The sequence below is a fragment of the Tasmannia lanceolata genome, unplaced genomic scaffold (genome assembly GCF_043159265.1).
Source record: "Tasmannia lanceolata isolate RefF3 unplaced genomic scaffold, GAP_Taslan_0.1 ptg000023l, whole genome shotgun sequence".
Lineage (NCBI taxonomy): Eukaryota > Viridiplantae > Streptophyta > Magnoliopsida > Canellales > Winteraceae > Tasmannia > Tasmannia lanceolata.
The window spans coordinates 31,714,867-31,730,493 of NW_027518700.1; positions in this window are offsets into that span (position 1 = coordinate 31,714,867).

Here is a 15,627-nt window from a genome sequence, read left to right on the forward strand (position 1 = left end):
ATATTTGAAAAATATTAAAAAACCGGTAAAAAGTATAATGTGTTGTGTTTTGAAGTGTTAGGAGAGTTTGTTTCGAACTACGTTGGCTTGATCCTCTCTCACGAGGTACGTAGTGCAGCTTGGGATCTATATCCCAAGTCCAGCCAAACTTTTGTAAATAACATTTTAAATATTTAAAACCTCATTTTCAAAAGATCTTCCTCTAGAGTTAGGAGTTTCTCTTAGATAGAGAGTTTTAGAGCTAGGGTTTTTCTTTTGATAGGTTGTCTGATTGTTTGTTTGTTGTGTGCTTGTTTTAGAGTTAAGGGTCTGTCCTAGAGTTATAGGAACTCTTCCGTCCGGTCAGTCGGCGATCCACATCGGCGAGTGATGACTAGAGTAGGACACGTCAGTCCACCCTTTGTTTTCCTTAAGAAACACAGCCTAGTTATACATAGGTTGTAGGAACCACCTGCATTAGCTTAAGGCTAATCTGCATTTAGTTAGGGCATATAGGGGGTCCTAAAATTCACAATTTACTGGAATTTAAATAATCGTACAAGAAACTTTAATAACTGGTCCGGTCTTTTAGATAGAGTCTAGGATAGAGGTCTAGATGTCTTAGGTATCATAGTTTAGAATAGGCGCGAAGAACTACGTGGCTCTGATTCTTGCGGAGGCGGGGATACGTAGGCTTCTTTGGATGAATACCAGACCATCCGAAGACTCGGGCTAATCATTTAGAGTCTTAGGATTTGTTGTGTAGTTATTGTATTTTTTGGATGTGTTTTCTTACTTTCTTGTACTGATCCTATACCTTTAACTATAGCTTGCATGTGTTTGCACATCAGAACTTAGACACCCATTAGGCATGTCACTCATAACCTAGCTATGCTTAGGTGACACATCTTCCATTTTATTTTATGTGTGCTTATTATTTGCATTCTCAGGGAATGCATGCTTAGGTAGATGACTTCCGAGGATTGTTCCCATTTTACATGATTTTTACCCAAACTTCTTTGGAGTTAATGAAAATGGCATAAGAGACCAAGTGCTGGCACTCGGACGAATTGGGGGTGCTCTTCAGACCTTCTCCATTCGTAACCAGGCACGAGCCCATATATATTTCTGGTTATCCATTGCACAGAGGATTTGATTTTAGGGTTCCATGGCATATCCATGGATGGCGACTCTGAGTTTATTTTAGGTATGTCTTGGTTTCGAGCCTTGGCTCCGGATCAAGACATCTCTTTCTTTTTACATCGCCACTCGTGCTATGCTATGAGGGTGGCATCCGTTTTGAGAGTTCCTTGGTAGAGCTCTCCTTCACACGTGGATGATCCAAAGGGTGTTAGGGACTCGTTCCCTCGCCGCCCTCAAATCGGGGTCCACAGGCTGGCGACTCTGCTGGGGATTTCTTGAAACATTGCCTAACTCTGTTAAAATGCCATTTGTTACTAACTTTGGAGAATTTTGGGCTAAAATCATTATAAATGGGAATTTAATCGCTTAGAACCCAGGGGCACCAAACAGGTGTTTAAAACAAGGGATTCACACACTGCACAGCATACATCATTTTATTTTTTGATTTTCTTTTTTTGATTTAATTATTATTGGCTCCACGGGATAGATATAATGCGTGCCACATGGGATGTCATTACCCTGATGGTGCTGTTGTATCTATTTCCAAGCTATGCACCAGTGCTGCAGTAGTAAACACTCGGTGTACTTGTGTTTACAGCAGCTGGTGAGCAATGAAGCATACTGTATATAACACTCGGTGTACTTGTGTTATCTACTTAAAGTATGGATCATATGCATAGTGCCCAATATATTGAGTCCGGAGCTCTACTTTCATTTTACATATATTATGTACATGGATATACTTGTTGATTTAGTAAAACCCAATTAGGATCTGCATGTGCTTATATATATATATATCATTCATATAAGGACGAACATGTGTTGCTTACATGTCTGTCTTGAGTCAAGTGCACTCACATGTCTGTCTTGAGTCAAGTGTCTTGACTCTGCGGGATTATATTTAGGGCTGGCGCCCCTGGTTAGGATATATATATATATATGTATATGTCTATATATTGATTATTAGATTGGGGACTACTCCTTAGTGAGGTTTTCTTGTCTAATCTAATCATTTATATCAGTCTGTTTTTCAGATCTAGACCCGACCAGTGGCCTTTTACTTGCCCCTCTCATGGTCGTGGCCTACCTCTTGCTCTACTCATTGAGATTTTGTCCATATATCTCTTGATTATAAGATCAGGACCTTTTACTTGCTATATATATATATATATATATATATATAGCATTTATATAAGGACGAACATGTGTTGCTTACATGTCTGTCTTGAGTCAAGTGCACTCACATGTCTGTCTTGAGTCAAGTGTCTTGACTCTGTGGGATTATATTTAGGGCTGGCGCCCCTGGTTAGGATATATATATATATATATGTATATGTCTATATATTGATTATTAGATTGGGGCCTACTCCTTAGTGAGGTTTTCTTGTCTAATCTAATCATTTATATCAGTCCGTTTTTCAGATCTAGACCCGACCAGTGGCCTTTTACTTGCCCCTCTCATGGTCGTGGCCTACCTCTTGCTCTACTCATTGAGATTTTGTCCATATATCTCTTGATTATAAGATCAGGACCTACTTTCTAGTAGGGATTCTTGATTTGAATCAATCTGTCATGTCTATTCATCTCTCAGATCTAAACCTGGCTAGTGGCTTATACTTGTCACACTCATAGCTATGGTTTATCCCCTGACCCAGTGATGATAAATTTTACCTGTTTTTATCCTTCAGATTCAAACCTCATTTATCCATTCTTTTGTTGTATCATAGATTCATATTGTATTACTCAAATCGTTGTTTGTTTTGTCTTAAATATGGTCGATAGCTTGTTTGCTGTCTCTATGACCATAGTCTATCATTTTTTATCTCCTTGATCGAACATTTTTGTTGTCCATCTTCCAGATTTAGATCCGGTCTATGATCTACTTTTGTCATTTTATGACCGTGGTCTCTTCTCTGAGTTTCTGATCATCTTTGATCATCAATGGAACATTCGGCGTTGCCAATAGTATCCTCCTTGTGATTAATTACTAAGTTTATCCTTTTTCTTTGTTGATTCCAAATTACTCTCCATTCCCTAATTATTCCATCCTATTCTTTGTGTTTAGGTTAAATTATGGCGAATAATGTGTTGAAAGGCTGGATAAGCGAGACTATTAGGGCTCTTCCGTGAGAATCTTCAGAAATGAGTATGGCTGATCGGTTCATCTGTACCTTCAATCATTTGAGTGTATCTGATATAAATTGGAAGTTTCTCCAAGCAGCCGCTGGATTTTGGGATTCTAATCTTCATGTTTTTCGATTTGGATCTTTCGAGCTTTGTCCTATATTCGAGGATTGGTGTGCTTTATTAGAGCTCCCAACAGAGGGACTTTGGATACGATCTTCGAATATAGATTCCTCTCATTCCCTTTTTTGCAAGCTATTCAAAAATCAAACCGTTGATGCTCTTCCGTGCTTAACGGATACGTGTGTGCAAGTTCAAAACCTCATTACCCTTTTTTTTCGAAAATGTCGATCCTACTAACTCTCGTTTTCAGAGTTGTCGACGCAATGCTTTGATTTTTAGTGTCTTTACACGATATGTCATTCGGAAAAACCCTCGTGTTGCTCCGTTAACCTTGTTAACTGTGGTAGACCAAATTAATGAAGGGAGGAATCCAATCCCCACCATGTTAGCAGAGACCTTCTTGGGACTAGATCTTATTGCTTCCCAAGAGATCAAAGACAATGTCTGTGGGTGCGTAAAGTTGTTGTATGTCTGGCTTGGTGAAAAACTTCAAATTCTTCAGCGACAAAACCAAAATCCGTATACCCTGAAGAATTTCCTTACTTGGAAACCAATAGCCAATCAACCTCAGTCCATTGATGAATGGCGCAATTGGTTGTAGCATGTAGAGTGGAGCCAGTTTCGTTGGGTAAGTCATTCATGCTTCCAAGTTTTTACTAGCACTTACCCACATTCGTTTGTTTACCTCATGGGTACCGAGAAATCTTCTTTTTATGCACCCATGCAATTTCTCCATCAGATTACGAAAATTCCATGTCCTCCCGGAATCATAGTCCCTCCTCTTTGTGAAGATCTCTCTCCTAATCTTATCAGATCCATTGTGGCTGCTTGGGGAAACAAAAATATGGAAAGGAGGTTCAGTCTATCATCCAAAGTCCGACATAGAGAAATATTGGAAGAGCCTGCAAGCAGGAGAGCTCGGATCGAGGAGCCTTGAGATTCCATTCTGTTTTGTTATCTTGATTTCTGTATTTCCTTTTAATTGTCAATTTGCTCATCCAAATTGTGATCAGAGATTAGTATTGTCATATGTTGTAATCACAATTCAAATTTTATCAATGAAAGTGTGTTTGTTTTCTCTTATCTTATTTTGCTCAGAATGTCTTATTTCACTCATCATTCATTTAATCTAATATGTTAATTTCCATTCAGGATTCTGAAAGAGAGTAACCATCGCTCCATCAAAAGACAACCAGTCCAAACCTACCTGGTCTAGACCTTCCTCTGTTTCTAGACTTGTCCGTCATTTTGACTCACCTATATCATCCAGAGAATCTTTATCCCCTACAATTGAGTTACCTAACTCATCTGAGTCTGACCAAATGGCTGATTTGACTGATCCCATGATGGTTATTCAAGAAATGCTGAGAAACATGTCTCGAGATATCTCGGGATTGAAAGAGGAAATGGCCATGTTAAAATCCCAGAATACCGACAAGACCTCTACACCTGTCATCCAGCCTACTCCTGCTGCATTTCCTACCCCCAACAGACCTCATATTCCTGCTGTGGAGATTGACTTAGACGAGGACCAATATGCCGAAGAATATTGCGCTCCGCAGGCGAATAAGGAGAATGAGTTATTTGATGTGTCAGAAGATGGCTAAGGACATTAAAAACATGAAGTTCCAAGGGCCAAAGAGATTCGACATTTCTGAGTACTTTGAGACTCCGAGTGTTACTTTGCCACCGAAGTTCAAAGCACCAGATTATGACAGGTATGATGGCACTGGGTGCCCGAGGAATCATGTCAGATGGTTCATAACCCTCTCTCAGCAGCACGGGTTGAGTCGTGAACAAATGGCTCAGCTATTTCCCATGTCTCTCATTGGGATAGCTAAAAAGTGGTTTCTGAGGTTGAAGCCTGAAGAAACCAGATCTTTGGATGATATATCGAACCTGTTTGTTGAACAATTCTCGATGGAGGAGGGGATCGAGATAACAAAGAGAGATTTGAAACAGCTAAAGCAAGGTCCTCAAGAGACTTTCACGTTGTTTATCAGGCGCTAGAAGCGCAAGTCTGCACAGTTGAGTCAGAGGATGCCAGAAGAAGATCAGATCAAGTTAGTGATCAAAAGTCTGTCTCCGCAGTACTTCCATTTCATAGCACCTCAGCATTATCCCAGTTTTGATCATTTGATAAAAACTGGCACCCAGACAGAGGACGCTATAGCTAAAGGCCTCAGAGCAAAGACCATGTCTGATGTGCGGGAAGGCAAGAGGCCTATGGCCCCACCTAAATAGGTTCATGCAGTGAATTATTTCAAGCCAGCTTTTAGACCAGAGGTCAAGGCTGTTGCTGAGGTGGCTAGACCAGTAAGGAAAAATGTTTTCAGGCAATTCGATCCCCTCCCTTACCCTTTACCCATAATATTGAAAAAGCTGGTAAGGGACAAAAAGATAAAACTTCCGGATCTGAAACCTGTACCAAATCCATTACCACCATACTGGAGGCTAGATCAACATTGTGAATATCACAGGAATTCTGGTCGTCTGACTGAAAATTGCCTCGCCTTGAAGCATGCAATTCAAAATCTGATTGATAAGGATGAGCTCTCAATTAAAAGGCCGAATATTACTCAGAATCCTCTCCCGAATCATCGTGTTGCTCCTCCTCCTGCAACCAATGCCATCTTTTTGGATGAGCCCGTCCTTGATCCTTCTACTCTTATATGTGCTATTATGTCAGATAACACATATGTTTTGGAGCTTGACGAGAAAGAACTTGAGGATGTGAAAGGGAAACAGCCGTATTTATTGTCATTCAGTGACATAGAGATTGCGGAGTCCTCTTCATCTCGATCATATCTTCCTCATTATGATGACATGGGGAAAGGAAGGAATACCGCATACGTTCTAGGGATGGATGACTTTGAACAAAAAGATGTCAAAATTCCTTACGTTTTGAGTATGGATGACGATGAATTATTGTTGCTGGATGATCAATGTGACGAGATGCGTTACATGACCAGGGGAGGGCGAGTCTTTAAACCTCCTGAGTTGAGCGCTGACAATCCGGCAGAGATTGCAAGGGCTGCTGATGGCCAGAGGCAGAATCGGCTCGTGATAAATGAAGAAGATGATAACCTTCTAAAGCAGTTGAAGAAAACCCAAGCAAACATCTCTGTTTGGGGTCTCTTAATGTCATCTTCAAAACACCGGAAAGTGGTGTTGAAAGAGCTTAACTCCGCTCAGGTATCTGTTGAGATAACTCCTGACGAGCTTGCCAGCGTAGTTTCCGTGGCTAGAGCAGCGAAAACTCTTTTCATTCACGGACAGTGATTTGCCCCCAGAGGGGAAAGACCATACGAAGCCGCTCCGAATTACTGTCGTTTGTAACAAAAAGAAGGTGCCCGAGGTCCTTATTGATAATGGGTCTGCACTGAATGTATGCACGCTCAGTACAACGACTACTCTTGGTTTTGGACCTGAGAGCTTTGTCCCTTCTGACCAGGGTATTCTGGCTTATGATGGGACCAGAAGAGATGTGATCGGGACTCTAGTCACAGAGGTACAGATAGGAGGGGAAGAATTTGACATTGAATTCCAAGTCTTAGATATTAAAGCCTCCTTTTTGTTGCTTTTGGGGCGTCCTTGGTTACATAAAGTCGGAGCTGTCCCATCCACCTTACATCAGAAATTGAAATTCATTCTGAACCATAAGGTGATCACTATTAAGGGAGACCCAGATTTTGAAGTGGGTCAGATTTCGCAGGAATTGACCCCGGGAAAGGAAGGAGATATTAGTTTGACTGGTTTCTCCTTGGAAGTGGCGACTATAACTATGAAAGAAGCGTTGAATGAAGAAATCTTCTTTTTGAGCAGTACAAATTCCAAAGTCGTCAGAATGATTCGTCTGCAAGGTTATATCACGGGCGCAGGATTGGGCAGATACCATCAGGGTATGACTGAGTGGCCAGTATTCAAGACCTTTAATGGTTTGTTTGGACTTGGATATGAACCGACTAAAGCAAAGGTCAAAGAGATGAAGCGATACATGATGAAATGGGCAGAGTGTCGCCGCAGAGGTTTGGACTTGCCGATGGGACCATTTGATCTAAGAATGAATGGGCGTTTCCGTAAGGAATGAGCAAATTTTCCTTTCTGTGGCTTTACAGAAACCTGGATAGACGAGTCTACTGGGCAGAGACTTTCTGGGTTGGAAATCTTCTTTGATTGTGATTTAGATGATGAGCCTATAAGTTTACAGACCGCTGAAATAGACTGGGCAGATGCAATGGGGCCGGATGCACTGAGCTCCCTTTTTCACGAGAGGTCGCAGATTGTGGCCGTGATCAGCAAAAGCCGGCTTGTACTGAATCCCACTCATCTTATCACCCCGGCTGAGGGACCTTTGACTAACTGGACCTCTCAGGTCCTACCTCAGGTTACTTTTCAGTCCTGTCATTCTCCCTCAAAAGAGTCAGTTGTTCATAGGTATGTGTCGGTCTTTGAGTCTAATTCAAAGTCTGTCGTTTCTAATGATTCTTTTAATGCAGATACCATAGAGGTCGAGTCTATTTCTGAAGTTGGGGATGAGTCCATTTCTCCTAGTGAGGTCAAGGTGGAAGTTGTTTCTGCTAATGGGCCTGATATTTCTTCTTTGCATTTGTTTGAATCGGTTGATACTGATGTCAACCTATCATTTGAGTCTGTAAATACATTTCATGAGTCCATTGTAAAGCCTGATGTGGGCCATTCGTCATTAGATGTATTCAATTCTACTTTCAATGAAATAAAAGAGTTTTCTTCTGTGCATATTCCTGTTTCTGTTTCATCTACTGAATCTGCTTTAAAATCTGATAATAATAATGATAATCAAGACGCCCCCTCTGATGAGGATGCCGACGAAATTTCCCCTGAAACCAAACACATGATTCAACAGAAGGAGAGTCGCCGAGCAAAACCACTCAAAGAGGAAATTGAAATCGTGAATATCGGTGATGAAACCTTAATTCGGGAAATAAGGATTGGCAAAACTTTATCTCCTGAGGAGCACAAGGAATTAATTTCTTTACTTAAAGAGTTCAAGGAGGTTTTTACTTGGTCTTATGATGACATGCCGGGGTTGAGTGAGGAGATTGTTCAGCATAAATTACCCTTAATCCATGACATTAATCCAAAGAAGCAAAAACTCTGAAAGCTCAAAACTGAATGGGAGTTGAAAGTTTATGAAGAAGTCAAGAAGCTTCTAGAGGTGAAATTCATCCAAGTGGTTGAATACCCTGAATGGCTCGCTAATGTAGTGCCGGTGCCTAAGAAGGATGGGAAGGTTCGAATGTGTGTTGATTTTCGGGACCTGAACAAGGCAAGTCCAAAAGATGATTTTCCATTGCCAAATATTGATCTTCTAGTGGATAATACGGCTGGACATGCACTGTTATCCTTTATGGATGGGTTCTCGGGATATAACCAGATCAAGATGGCACCTGAGGACATGATGAAAACAGCCTTCATCACTCAGTGGGGTACTTACTGCTACAGAGTAATGCCGTTTGGTTTGAAAAATGCTGGTGCTACTTATCAGAGGGCAGCAACCACTCTTCTTAATGATATGATTCACAAAGAAGTCGAAGTCTATGTAGATGACATGATCGTTAAATCAAAGACTAGACCATAGCATACAGTTGCTTTGAGAAAATTCTTTGAAAGAATCAAGAAATATCAGCTTCGCCTGAATCCAAACAAGTGTGTATTTGGAGTTACATCAGGGAAACTCATTGGATTTATAGTCAGCGAGAGAGGAATTGAGGTGGATCCTCAAAAGATCAAGGCAATCCAGGAAATGGAACCGCCAAAAACAGAAAAGCAGATCAGAGGTTTCCTTGGAAAAGTTCAATACTTGAGGAGGTTCATATCTCATTTAACTATGACATGTGAACCAATTTTCAAGCTTTTAAAGAAGAACTCCTCGAAGAAGTGGAATGATGAGTGTCAGGAAGCGTTTGAAAAAGTTAAGCAATGTTTATCTTTGCCTCCTGTCTTATCACCCGTCATTCATGGCCAACCCTTGTTGATATATTTGTCGATTACAAATACTGCGATGGGGTGTATGCTTGCTCAGAAAGATGCAGGGTCTAAAAGGGAGAAGCCCATCTATTATATCAATAAAAAGATGCTAGAATATGAGTTAAAGTACACTGTTTTGAAAAAGACTTGTCTAGCGTTAGTTTGGGCTACCCAAAGGCTTAGGCATTATTTGTTATCAAACAAAGTATTTTTATTTTCACGAATGGATCCGTTAAAATACTTGTTTGAAAAACTCGCCCTTACTGGAAGAACCGCGAGATGGTTGTTATTGTTATCTGAGTTTGACATCACTTATGTCACTCAAAAGTCAGTTAAGGGGCGGGTCATAGCTGAGCAATTGGCTGATGCTCCTGTTGAGGAGAGTGCTTTTCTGAAAGCCGAATTTCCTGATGAAGAGATCATGGATATTGAAGAAGAAACTCCGAGTACCAAGTGGTCGATGTATTTTGACGGAGCAGTCAATAACCGAGGTCAAGGAGTGGGTGCAGTTTTGATATCTCCAAAGAAAGAGTATATTCCTATATCCATCAAGCTGCAGTTTGAATGTACAAACAACATGGCAGAATATGAAGCCTGTATTGCAGGACTTGAGGCAACTTTAGCTCTTCAAATTCAGGACATGGATGTGTTTGGGGACTCAATGCTCATTATTTGTCAGATCAATGGGAAATGGAAAACTCGAGAGGATAAATTGATCCCTTATAATACATATTTGGACTCTCTAGTAAAAAATTTTAAGAATATCATCTTTACTCACTTGTCAAGGACCAGGAACCATTTTGCTGATGCTTTGGCTACATTGGCTTCGATGCTTGACATCTCTACAACTATGGAGGTCCAGCCGCTAGCTGTTAGATTATAGTGGGCTCCGGCGCATGTGAATGCAATTGAGATATCAGCTAGGTGTCCAGATGGTAAGCCATGGTACACAGATATCAAGAACCTCATTTCTGGTAAAGGACATCCTCCTGAAGCTTCGAGCAAAGAGAGAAAGACTCTTCAGAGATTAGCTGCCAACTTCATCATTTGCGGTGAAGAGTTGTACAGGCGATCTTATGAAGGCATACAACTCCTGTGTGTGGATGAGGACAATGCTGCAGAGCTTATTGAGCAGACTCATGAAGGAGTTTGTGGCCCTCATATGAATGGGAAGATGTTATCCAGAAAGATTTTGAGACTTGGTTTTTATTGGCCCACAATGGAAGCAGACTGCTTTGCCTTTGTGAAGAAATGTCACAAATGCCAAGTCTATGCGAATCTCATTCATATTCCTCCTTCAGAGTTGCATTCTTTATCTTCGCCATGGCCATTCTCAGTATGGGGAATAGACATAATTGGGAAGATTTATCCGAAGTCCTCGAGCGGGCATGAGTACATTTTGGTAGCTATCGATTACTTTACAAAGTGGATTGAGGCTGCATCCTATGCTTCCATAACTTCGAACATAGTTGCGAAGTTCATTCTTGCGAATATCATTTGCAGATACGGAGTACCTCATGAGCTGATTTCAGATAATGGATCGCATTTCAAAAAAGAGATTTTACACCTGTGTGAAGAGTTCAAGATCAGACATCATAAGTCATCTCCTTACAGACCTCAAACAAACGGGGTTGTAGAGGCGGCGAACAAGAATATCAAGGTCATTATCAGTAAGATGACTGAGGCCTATAAAGACTGGTCGAACAAACTTCCATATGCTTTGTGGGCTTATCGGACATCGATCAGGTCTTCGACAGATGTGACTCCGTATTCTTTAGTGTATGGAATGGAAGCGGTTTTGTCGGTTGAGATGAGAATTCCCTCTTTGAGAGTGATGATAGAGGCTGACTTACCAGAGTCTGAGTGGGCAAAAGCCAGACATGATGAGCTGCAGATGATAGATGAAAAGAGGCTGAGAGCCTTATATCACATTCAGGGATATCAAAGGCGGATTGAGAGAGCTTTCAACAAGAAAGTTCGTGTCCAGGACTTGAAGCCTGGAGATCTTGTTTTGAAGTCCAATAGGGCACCAATATTTGATCCGAGAGGGAAATTCAGGCCAAATTGGTCTGGTCCTTACATTATTGATGAAGTCATGCCTGGAAAAGCCGTAAGACTCCTCAATGAAAATGGAGAAAAATTAAATGAACCTACGAACCTGGATCAGTTAAAGAAATATTACGCCTGATACACCAGGAGGCCATCTTTGATCGATTTGAGCTTTGAGCCAACAACCTATATGTTTAAAACCATTTTGCAAACTCTTTGTGCCAATAAAAAATATAAACCTTCTTTCTTTGACAAACTTAAACCAGGGGCATCTTTTATGACGTCATAAAAGATATTGAACCTGAACTACGTTATGACCTGATCCCTTTTTAAGGGTACGTAGGTAGCCTGATTAATTCAGGTTCGGTCACATCTTTCGTAACATTTTGAAAATAAAAATCTTTGAAACCCCAAATGGGCGAACTACGCAGACCTGATTCCCATTTTCTTCAGGGATACGTAGGCAGTCTGGAAGGTCCAGATTCGGTTTAAATACATTTAAACACACCAATGTTTACCCTGCTTGAACCTAAGCCTACCTGAAAGTCCTTTTGGTGTATTTTAGGCCCAGGTTTGTAGAGAAACAGAAAAAAATAAAAAAATGGAGTCTTGGACCCCCTAGACTGAAAACCCGAAAGGGCGGTCTAGGCAAAAGTTAGGGTCATTCACCCGCTAAGCTGAAAACCCGAAAGAGCGGCTTAGGCAAAAATTAGGGTGCAGAGCCTGTTGGATGGAAAATCTGCAAGGGCAGGCAGTCCAGGCAAAAATTAAGGCATGCGGTCCACTAAATCAAAAACCTGAAAATGCGATTTGGTCATGGCAGTAACTTCATGCAGAAAGGACAATTTCCAAGAGTCAGCTAGACTTTCTTTTCTTTGGCATTACTTCAATGTCTGAGTAAGCGCCAGCAAGGCTTTCTTTGATACTCTTTGAGTTAAGGAGGTTGAGGCTAAGCAATCCAAAGGGATAATAACCATAACTGAAATACCGAAAAGAAGAATGAAACACCTTTAAACGCGGTATTCAAAAGATTCTAAGAGTGGTTAACTTTTACCATTTTAAAACATTTATCAGTCTAAGAAGCAGATTCAGTCTCTCTTAGTGTAAATGTCATGTGTTGTCAAAGTCTTCGTTTCTTTTTTGTCAAAGTATTTCCTTTGTCGAGTCGAGTTCAAGTGTTGAGGTCTTGTTAGTCAAAGTTCTCTAAAAGCTGAAGTGATAAAAAAAAAACCCCTCAGAAAAGCAGAGAATTCGTGGCTCCTGTGAATAATATGAAACCGAGCAGAGTTCAGAAAGTGACAGGCTCTTAAACTCCTTTGCAGTATCAGCAGATGGCAAAGATGAAGAGAATTTTTAGTAGAACAAGTTTCTTGTACCTATGGAAAGCCTTGTAAATTCAAATGTTCGTGAGATGAATCTTTTGTAAATCCCAAGTGTTTGATAATGAAGAGCCTTTGGCCTGTTTTTCTTGTGTTGCTCTATAATGAATCTTGTTATGGAAGTAATCATACTAGGAGCATCTTTTATAACTTACGTCATAAAAGATGTCAATCAAATGATGATATTTGAGATGGATATTCTCATCAAATAGAGACTAGAGAAGTTGGAGCATGTTCTTTTGATTGGAGCATGTTCTTTTGAGTCGAGCTCCTCAGTCCGTTTGTTCTCTTTTGAAGTCAAGTCTTTTGGAAATTCTTTACCCCAGCGGAGTCTAGAATTCATTCTGGCAATCTTCAAACCTTTGTTGAGTGTTTTTTCATTTTTGAAAAAGAGTTGGTACCAGAAATATTTCTTCAAGTTACTTGAGTCCGGTCTTTGACCGAAATCATACATTTTTCGTCACTCTTTGTGAGAGATGATTGGTTCATCAATGAAATCAATAAGAGTCAATATTTTGCTTCATTTGTTTTGAGATTTTTTTTTAATAAGGTAGAAAGTTACCAGAGTCTGTATCTCATGGCCTGGTCCTTTTCTTTCATCAATTTGCAAGTTTATAATGTCTTTTCCTTCAATCATCCATTTTTGAGTTTCTAAAAAGATTAGAAATTAAATGCTCCGTGTTTCACGGTCTTGATTTTCTTTCATCGTATTGAGAAGTTTCTAATAAAGTTGGGAATTACTGGAGTCTGTGCTGCGCGGTTTGATCTTTTTCTTTAGTTTTCGAAATAAGACTATTTGAGTATTTGGTTTTATACTCGTTTTGGTGAAGTTTTTCATACAATGATAAAAAAAAAACTCCTTTGAGTGTTTGGTTTTGTATTTGTATTGAGCTGGTTTATGCGGCACCATACAAATCAGGGTTGATCCGCAATGTGTCGCTACTTAATGAAGTTAGGAGTCAGGCATATCTGTGAAGAGGTTCATATGGAGCTGGTTTATACGGAGCCATATGAATCTGGATTTATATGGAGCTGATTTATGCGGCACCATATAAATCCTGGGTGATTCGTTACCTTGAAAGAAAGGAGTCAGAATTACCTTGATAGCTAAACAGATGGATTTTCAACAATGGTCTGTATAGCTATCGTCCTGATATTAAACTCTTTGAGTGTTTGATTTTATGCTTATTATCGTATATCTGTGAAATGTTCGCATGGAGTTGGTTTATGCAACACCGCATTTATTTTGAAAAATTGTATGAAGCTGGTTTATGCAGCACCGCATTTATTTTGAAAAATCGCATGGAGTTGGTTTATGCAGCACCGCATTTTTGAAAAAGAAATCTTCGGTTGTTTGGTTTTGTCATATCTGTGAAACGTTCATATGGATCTTGTTTGTGCAGAACCATACAAATTTGGTTTTTTACAAAGAGCTGATTATGCAGCATCGCATATTTAAAAAAAAAAAATTTGAGTGTTTCGTTTTATACTTGTGAGAGGAAGTTCATATGGATCTAGTTTTTGCAGAACCATACGAATTTGGATTTACATGGAGCTGGTTTATGCTGCACCATATAAAAAAAAAAACTCTTTTGAGTGTTTAGGTGTATATTTGTTCTCAATAAGTTTCAATACATGGATAAGAAAAAGAAGGGAAAATCATTGAGTGTTTCTGGTTTATGTTTTGTTTGTGTCTTAGACAAATTCCAATACATCAGTAAAAAAAAAAAACTTTTTGAGTGTTTGATTTTGTACTTATTTTGATAGAGTTTTGATGTGATGATAACAAAATTTCTTTGAGTGATTAGCTTGTACTTCTTTGAGTGATTTGGTTCACACTGTTTGAGTGATTGAATTGTGTTCGCTTTTGTAAAATTTTGATTTAGAAATAAAAGAGAGTGTTTGTGTTTTGTGTTTGTTTGCTTAGTTGAGTCATGAGCATTAGAGAGAGACTATCACTTTAAGATGTCAAGGTTACCATTTTTAAGGGTTGGTAAGATGCCACTTTCCTATTTGCTTATGATCTTTGAGTCTTGTCGTGTCCTTTTGTGGATATTATCTTTGAACCAAAAACCCCAAAAATTGCTTTGTTTTATTTTCGGGTCAATCAAAATGTGTTGTCTGTTCGGCTTTGGCATTCGCGCGACAAGCACGCTCTGCCAAAGAGGCGCATCTGTAGACACCCCATTTTGACCGAACCCTAAAAAAAAATCCTTTAAATAGGTGAATTTCATGTCCCAAAATCAGTCCTAACATAGGTCAGGGTCCCATTTAGGTCCCTCTAAAATTTCAGAAAAATTCGTTGCGGTTTGCATAGCAAACGAGAAGGGTAGGTAATGTTGTGGCTTTAATGGGTGCCTTCGTTAAAAAGCGTAAAGGAGAGGGTAGGATTGAAAATATGTAGGTTGAATGGGTGCATTTGTTAAAAAAGTCAAAAAAAGTGATGTGTAATTCTCATAGAATTTTCAAAAAATTCAAAAAATTCTCTTCTTTTCTCTTCTGCTATATAGTATACTAGCAAAAAACCCCGTGCGATGCACGGGCTGAGAAAGAATTGTACAGACCACATCATAGGTTGATCTAAACCGTCCATGTGATGGAACACAACATAAATAGGTTGTGCCCGTAAAATAATTTCCATAGGCTGATCCTAGCCCTCCAATCTATAGAGATTTCAATAATTGTTGTTCCTTTTAAGGTGCCAGGAATTCGTAAATATTTTTACAGGTGTCCTGCATTTGTAATATCAAACTTTCCGTAATTTGACAAGCACATAGTGAATAAGGAAAAGTAGTTCCCGATTTCCAACCCGACTGGGTTC